A 9,141-nucleotide genomic window follows, 5' to 3' on the forward strand; every position below is an offset into this window, starting at 1 on the left:
GTATAAAAATTTTGGCACCAAAATTTGAGACAAAATTTAGACAAATTTAGGACAGAATATATTTTTCCAAAACCTCCACTAAAAGTTGTTCAACATTTGTCTTAAATGTGTCTGAAATTAAAAAGTCATTCAGACAGAATAAATTTCGTCTGAAATTTTTGTCTGAAAATGTCCTATTTCTAGTAGAAATCCTTGAAATCATAGTTACTTAAATTGAAATCAATTTAAATGGAGACTTAAAATCAAAACCAAGGCATGTAAGCCAAAAGTTCCGAGCCACTTTCAAAACCAACTTATTTGCGCCTAAAAACCAATTTCATTTCGTTCGTAAATCGGAAACCTTTCTAAAGCTCGGAATTATTGTTTAGTCTTGCTAAGTCGAAATTTAAAGAATACTTGAGAAGCAAAACGAACTTAATTAATCAAAGTTCAACTTCTTTTAAAATCCACTAAAACTCTTCCAAAAGTACTTCTTTAATCAAACTTCAAAGCATAGGTTCTTTCTTATTTAAATCAATCTTAAAACATAAACTTTTCGTAAACAGATTAAACTCGAAAAAAATCTATTTCTTAATAAATCAAGAACCAAATAATAGAACCTCTCAAATACATTCCTTTTCTAAATCACATTCTTAAAACAAAATCTTAAATTTCATAAAAATTCGGTAGCATCTCCCTTAAAACTTGGACTTTGTTACCCTTTTCGAGTCCCAACCAAACCATTATGTAGCCCTTTCCACGGCTCAAATCCAAATCAGTTTAATTCTGAAAATTTATATTTCAAGAAACAACTTCAGACTCAAATCATTTTCAATGAACCAAACTCGTTTCCAAAACTTTAAAGAAATAATTCAGCAATCGCCCATTCAACAAAACCAAACTGCAATGCAGTCAAACAACAATCACATTCATCCAAAAATAGCCCAACAAATACATAAGACTTACACAATCACTAGAAGTACATTTATCACATTAATATCCATTTATAGCAATTCCAAGTTATAAAATTAAGTTCTTTGAAAAAGTCCCTACCTCGACATGTTCAAACCACAATCCAAATGCCTCAAGGAATTCCTTTCCTCTCGACCCGAAATCAATGGCAACTGAAACCTCAGCTCCGCTTGCTTTCTCAAAAGCAGAACAGCCTCAAACGCGACATGCGGCCTCGGTTTCTAATTCCTAAAACATTAATATCACAGAAAATCTTAAAACACATAATGGAAAACTAATGGCGAGGATTCCGAGATAGAGACACTTACTGGGATAAAAGGAACGGCGCAGTAGCTACAGCAACATCTACGCGACACGCAATGTCAAAACTCAAACCTACGTTACCAAACCTCAAAGTCTTTAACCAAACATAACCGAACACTAACGCAGGGGTTTTTGAAACGTAAATACTTACTGAAATGACAAAACGAAGCAGCGGGGTCTCTAAACCGGTTCGGCGGCAGCCCCGGCAACCACCTCAAGCAGCAGCGGCTACTGAACTCCGGCAATGGCAACTAAAATTAACATGCAACGACAATAAAGCTTCTAGAATCTCAAAAGAAACGAAGGGCAAACCCAAAATCCTACCGGCAGTGCGTTCTCTGGAGGCAGAGGCAGCTTCGTCCCCTCTCATCCATAATCAGCCTCGATGGAGATGGAAGCTGGCAGCGACGGCGGCGGTTCCAACGAAGGCGACGTGAACAGCGACAGGGCACGGCGGTTGGACCTCAGCTCAGCCTCGGATCCTTCTCTCTCTCCTTCGCGCGTTGTTCTCCCGTGACAGAACAGTAGCGGTGACGGTGTGGAGCGCGGCGCAGCGGTGGTGACGAGGCATGGTGAAAATCAGCGACGACAGTAACAACGCGGCTGACGGCGCGACTCCCTCTCCTCGTGGTTCTGGCGGCGACAGCAGCGCAGTCCTCTCCCCTCATCCTCGGATCTCCTTTCTTCTCTCTCCCCTTTCTCCCTCTTCGTGCTTCCCTTCTTCCCCTTTCTTTCACTACAAGAAAAAGTAATATTTGTAACAAAAAAAATTGTTACAAAAAATTGAAATTTTGAAACAAAAGGATTTTGTAACAAAAAAAGGGGATGTTGCAGTATGTCCCGTTACAAAAAGTTTTTGTAACAAAAAATGGAACTGTTACAATTCAAAGTGATATTTTGTAACAAATTTTTCTGATACAAAAAACCAGAAGTTGTTACAAAAGTGGTAACAAATTTTTATCTTCAAGGTATTTTTGGTGACAATCTATTTTTTCCTATCATAAAATTTTGTTACAAAATGTAACTTGATTTTGTAACGTTTTTTTCTTTAGTTACAAAAGCAAAATAATTATTTGTAACTATTTTTTTTAATACAAATTGCATGCATAATTTACTAAATTATTTTTTAAATTAACTAATCTATTAACTATTTTAATAAGCAAGTCTACATTTATATAATATGCAAAAACATACATAATTCAAACATGGCTCATTTAGGTAAAATTGTTTTAAAACAAAAGAATCTTAGTGAGTACATTGATTAGTTTTACAAGTTATATGTCTTGCATAAATTCAACCAAAAGTTAAAAGTTCTAACATAGATTAGTGTCTCTATGAATCAAAATATTCTTGAGCCCTCAAGGTAGCATGTGGTCACCATTTCAGCACTCCTGTAAATAAAAAAAATCTGATGGTTTCAGTGACTAAGAGAAGGGGGGGTTGAATCTTAGCCCCCTTTTTTGTTGCTTAATACTTGCTGAACTCAGAGGTGACTTTTTAGTTTTGGCTCGTCTCTGGATATGAGACCTTTTTGTTTTTGCTCGTCACTTGCCACGAGACTTTTTGTTTTGTCTCGTCACTTGGCACGAGACATTTTAGTTTTTGCTCCTGTGCAGTAGAAAACAGAAATGGAGAGAAAGAAGATTACACCCAGATATATCCTGGTTCAGCTGCTAAAAGCAGTGCAGCCTACATCCACTCTCCATCACAAACATGATGGAATTTCACTATAATCAATCTGATTACAACTTGTAAAGTGCTAACCCAACTTACAAGGGGATTCCCACAGAATCATGAAACACAACATAGATGAACAAAGGAACTCTAAGACATCTATGGCTTTTTCTTTTAATTTTACACTCTCTGCCTTTTTCCGCTCTATGGCTTTTTCATTACAAACCTCACTGTTTGCCTTTTTTCCATGAGACTCAAGACATGACAAAATTAAACAGAAAAATACAAAACAAAATACATTGAAGGAGAAGAGAAAACTGTTAGCTCAGGTAGCTCTGAGAACACTGTGCCTTGCACTCTCAAATTTTCTCCTTGCTTCAAACAGTGGCTGTCCACCCTTATTATAGAAGAGGGGAGCCTCCACTTATTGAAGCCAAAACCGAACTAACTTCTTCCTCCTTCAACAAACCGGTTCGGTCACATAGAGAGAGAAGAGATAACCATGCAATAACCAACATGCAATTACCTCTAGTCCTTTCTTGATCATCACTCTTCATCAATCCGAGCTCTCCATCCTTGGCTTGCTCTCCAAGATGGATTTCTGGCCCTTGATGCTTCATGATGATGATGACTTCATCTGCTTCAATCTCTGCCTTCAACCATCACTTCGCCACTCTAGCTACTTCCTGTGGTGGTTGAGCAGAATCAAAGACAAGCCATGCTTCAAGAATCTCCCTTGCTGGCCGAGATCTTCTTCGTCCATTTTTGAGCATGAAAGGCTCAAGATACATCACCAAATCTAACCAAATATAGTGAATATCTCAGCCACAGCTCATTTTTATTTTAGTATGTTTTCTTGCCATCATTAGCTTGATGGTCTTGATGCATGCAACTTCATTTTGGTAGCTCCATGTAGCTTCCATGGCTTCCTTTATTTTCTGGATATTGACCGAAAAGAAGAGAGAGATGAAAGAAAATAAACAGCTTGAAACAAAAGCAATTCAAATGTAATAAACCAATTAGTTGGTGAAAGTTGCTTTTACTTCCCTAGCTTAGAGTGGCGTGTAGTCATTACACCCATCAATCAATTCAGCTGAACTTTTCTCTCTCATGTTCCCCATGCATTTAATTAACAATGTAATAGATTTTGAAATCCATCACATGGTTAAAGGCTTGGTTCCGTTGGAAGCACTTTGCTTTCATTTTTTCCTTGGTTTCGGACCAAGTTTGGAACCATGCATCACAAATAAAATTTGGGCTTGTAGCATTGAATTTAAAACTGGCCCATTTGGTTAACATTTGCTTTCTTGATGAGATTTGTTTCGGATCAAGCATAGAAGGTTCTCATAAAAAATAAATATGGGCTTGGTTATAATATTATTGAGTTTGGCCCATCAATATAAATTTCAGCCACTTAGTATAAAAACATGCAACAAGGCTGGTTATTGGGCTTAAGCCAGAAACTCATTTTTCGGCCCAATATTAAAACCTGCAACAAAAATTATTTAATCAAATCAGATTATTAATTTTTGCAGTTAATTATTTTAAATAATATTTAGTCATCACAAATATTAATCAAGAGTTTTCCAAACTCATCAAAATCGAAACAAAAAATTAGAAACAAGATATAACACTAACTACAATTTTTTCTATTAAATTTTATCCAAAATATTTAGAAAAATTTTGGCAGAACCTCCCCTAAAACTTGGATATTTCCACCGTCTACGGTTCCAACAAAAACAACCAATTCACAACTTATTTCTCAACCAATACACAACCAAATTTATCAAACCAAATAATAGAACATTTGTCATTTCTCAACCATGACACAAGTAAAATGTTATAAATAGATCCTTATACTTTTATAAAAATTCGGACATGATCTCTTCTGAAAATAAGACTTAACCACCCTTACGGGTCCCAACCAAACAATTTACCAAACTCTTTTCAACCTTTCCAGTATCAAATCAGTTCAAAATCAAACAAATTCTAACATTGAATCAGTCATATAACGCTAAGGTTAATCTTTAATTTTATGAACTCATAACTGTTACTAAGATATTCTTAACACTCTATCTTCTTTTCTGTTTTTAATATAGCAAATAAACTCAGAATTGCGCATACTTTATGTCCAGATATTCATCTTGAAATAAGATTTTTAACAAACCAAAGATCATAATTTTCTGATTTCTCTAGCCTTAGAAATAGAGAAAAAACCGTGACTGCTCTGTAGTGCGTAAAACCAGAAAACAGCAACAACATGTGATATTCAAAATTCAGTATAAAATCCAAGTTAAATCCAATGACCTTAAAAATTAATATGGTTCAACTTCACTCATCCAGAGTTCTTTTTCAATTAGTTCTGAGTTAATACCATTTTTAATGAAGAAGTTACATAACCTGGAAGTTAAGTAAAAATGAGTCAGAATCTCTTTTAGAAGCCAACAAGCTTAGTACCTTTCAATTTGAATAACTTTTATTACAAAACTCTAATTAAGCTAAATTTTGGTTTGGAAATTTCTAGCTCATCCAGAAATAAGTGTGTCTTGGTTGTAACCCAATTGCTATTCAATTCTAAGAGTTACAAGCATTGGAAATTGATGCATAGCTTGCTGAAATCTGTTTCTTTCCAGCTTTGACCACCAATATTCAAAAATTCACAACTCCCAATCCTTAACTCCTAAAATTCTGAAGTTTTAGAGCAATAAATTAAGTTAATCAAATTTTATAACAAAATTAGTTTCACTCCAAAACTCAGCTCGTAGAAGTCGCAGCAAGACAAAAAATTTGCTGCCCTGTTTGACCTTTTTTGCTGCAGGACAGATTTAACAACCTAACTTTAAAAATTCTCCATAAATTGTATATTTAACAAAAAGGTCTCAAATTTTTCAGTTTAGTTCCTTATATTCCCAAGGTTAATCCAGACTTGGCCTCATACAATTCTGATCATTACATAATTAGTTATAGCTTTTCAAAGTTTCTAACTCCGTTTGAAAGTAATGCAGAAAATCAGATTTTACTATTCAACTTTGAAAAATCATAACTAACTCTCTAGTTAATACGACATCTTCAAAATTGAATATTAATAAATATACTTGTTGTAGTTTGCTTATCTTTTAGTCTCATACTATTCCAATCTCTATTAAATTGCTGGTGCACTTTCAAAGTTGCCGTTTCATTTCAAAATTCTGATTTTCAACATAAAGTTTAGCATTTCAAGTTTAACTTTCAATATTTCTCAAAATTAATTTCAAAACATATTTAATAACCAGCCCAATAGTAATCAACCAATACAATCCATCAAGATTCAATATTCAATCACTCATCAACAATTCATAATTCGCACGCAATCAATCAATTTCACAAAAACCACAAGCTCAATCACATTTCCAGCCACAATTCAATATCCACATAACCAATCAATTACTCATAAAAATTAAACCTATTTGCAGTCATTCAATAAACTTTATGGGCATTCTAAAATTAAAGTCATTTAATTTGAACTCCCTACCTCGATGTCGCCTTAATAATGAACTCGACAACAGCAGTAGGATTTCCGATGACTCTTCACTCTCCTAGCAGTAGTAGTGGCAGTGACATTAGAACTAGAATGGTAACCCTGACAGCCCTCTCCGATAGCAACAATAATAATTTGAAATTTTGGTAACTGACAAAGAATAGAATGGAGACAAGGTAGCAGAAATAAGATTACCATAAAGTAAAAGTGGAAGTAGAACAAGTTAAAGGAGTGAAGGACCTAAACTGAAATAGAGTCTGCAACAACACCTCCATCACTAGCCCCAACGGCAGTAGCGTATAGCTCCAGTAGCAACCACCATGGCATTGTGGCTTCAGCAGTGATTTTCGATGGCAACCACGGCGTGTAGATCGATGGGTACCTCCGTCTCTAGCAACGGTAGCAGCGATACGATCTCCTATCTTCCCCGTCACATCTCTGCGAACTCCTATCTCTCTCTTCGGGCTTGTCGGCATTGGCAGAGGTGGCGGCAACGAACCCTAGCAGTAGCGGCCGTGGATCGGTCGCGATGGAGGCAGCAGCGCGGACAGCATCTCCTTTTCTCTCTCGAACGTGGGCTCTCTTTCTCTCGTGCGATAATGACGGTGACGGTGGCAAGGATACCCACCGGCACCATCTCCCTCTTCTCCTCTTCCCTCTGCGTCCCGTTTCCCCTCAATCTCTCATCCTCTGTTTCTCTAGTTCTCTCGAGAACTCCCTTTCCTTCCTTCTCCATTTTTTCCCTTCCTTTCTGAAAGTATGTGTGTGCATTGTGTTTTAATTTAGGGATTTAGGGTATAAATTTAGGAATTTAGTGAAATTAGAATTTTATTTGGTAATTCTAGAATTAGGATAAAATATATACGAGTAATATAATAATTTTATAAAAATAACCAATTATAAAATTTGCACAAGAATAACCAATTATAAAATTTTTTAAATTAGATTTTATAATACTTTTATTATTGAATTTTAATTTCAAATAACCAATTATAAAATTTGCACAAAAATATTAATTAATTTAACTTCAAATATTAATAAAACTACATAATTTTTTTTACTCTTAAAGTGTTTAACATTTTGAAAAACAAAATTGTTATAAAATATATTTATATTTTGTGACAAATAATTAACTTGTTACAAACAATATTAAATTTTGTGACAAATTAATTTTTTGTTACAAAACAATTGGAGTTTTTGAAACAAAAAACAAAATTTGTTACAAAATATTTTGAATTTTTGCAACTTGTCTTTTTTTGTTACAAAATATTATAATACAAAACACCATCTCATTACAAAAACTAACATAATTTGTAACAAAATAAAACAGGTTGTTACAAAATGTTATCATGTTTTGCAACAACTTGTAATGTTGTTACAAAACATTATTCTTTTGTAGCAATCACATATTATTATTACAAAATACTATTTTTTTGTAACAATTTTAAATTTGATACAAATTTTTTGTTACAAATGTTCCATTTTCTTGTAGTGTTTCTTTTATTTCTTTCCCAGTTGTTGTGTTAGGTTTCTTTTTGTGTGTATTGAGTGTGAGTGTGTGACCGTGCGTGAGTGAGTGAGGGATGTGGTTGTTGTTTGTGTGTTAGTGTGTTAGAGGGTTAGGGTAGAAAATTAGATTTAAATAAAATTAGGATTAGGTTAGGGTTTTAGCTTAGATATTTTTATTAACAATAGAGATAGTAGTGTAATTTTATGAAGTAAATAAAAAATAGGACAATAATAAAAATTAAATTAAATATAAAGTATCTATTTTTAAGAATACATTCTAATTAATAATCTTTAAATAATTTTCAGTTAAATACCAATTTAGTAAAAATTGGAGATAAGTAAATTAATTCTCCTTTATTTATAAAATAAGGTTAAAAATCTATATATTAAAATTAAGGCATATAAAATACTCTTTTAATGCTCTGGATATTCTAATTATGTGTATGTGTGCTACTATTATTTCTTTTCAAAGTATGTATGATATAGTGGATAAATTGATCATATTCCTAACAAAAAGAAATGACATTGTTAAACTTGTGAAGACATTTCAATACATATCAAAATTTATAAATTGGCATGTTAAATCTACTTATCAATACTTAGCAAAAAGGTTCAAGCAATGGGTACGGTTAAGACAAGCCTTTAGAATAATCCGAAATATATCAATTAATTTTATTTGAGTTCAAATACATATTTTTCTTGAAGTTTATCATAATATATATTTCATCTAAACTCAAATGCATATTTTTTTTAATGAGTGATACACAATAAAACCTTTTTTTAATTTTTACTTTGGAAGGAACCAGTATTTGACTAATTTTAAAATAGAAACTGATTTTTTTTAAACAAAAATAATTTAATAAGCAAAATTATGATAAAGGAAAGAGATTTACCTTGATTATTGAAGATGAGAAAAATAAGTGCGTGAAAAAAGTAAAAACAAATCAAGATGACATTGGTATTATAAAATAGAAGTCACAAAGAAACATTACTCAGATAGAGAAGTCACAAAAAAAAGTTGAAATAAAATGAAGTTAAAAAACAAAAAAGATGAAAAAAGATATTTATGAAATAAAATAAAAATGATCATACATATAGAAAAAATAAAAAAAGTAAAAGAAAAATAGTTAAAAAAATAAATTTTGTATTCAATTTTCAATAATAAAAATTAAAACAAAATCTCCAAA

General features: G+C 33.0%; 1 pseudogene; it reads left to right on the forward strand.

Moving 5' to 3' along the window:
• The window catches only part of LOC107627786, an 11,059-nt pseudogene continuing 3,557 nt past the window's right edge, over nucleotides 1,640–9,141 (forward strand).

The sequence above is a fragment of the Arachis ipaensis genome, chromosome B02 (genome assembly GCF_000816755.2).
Source record: "Arachis ipaensis cultivar K30076 chromosome B02, Araip1.1, whole genome shotgun sequence".
Classification (NCBI taxonomy): domain Eukaryota; kingdom Viridiplantae; phylum Streptophyta; class Magnoliopsida; order Fabales; family Fabaceae; genus Arachis; species Arachis ipaensis.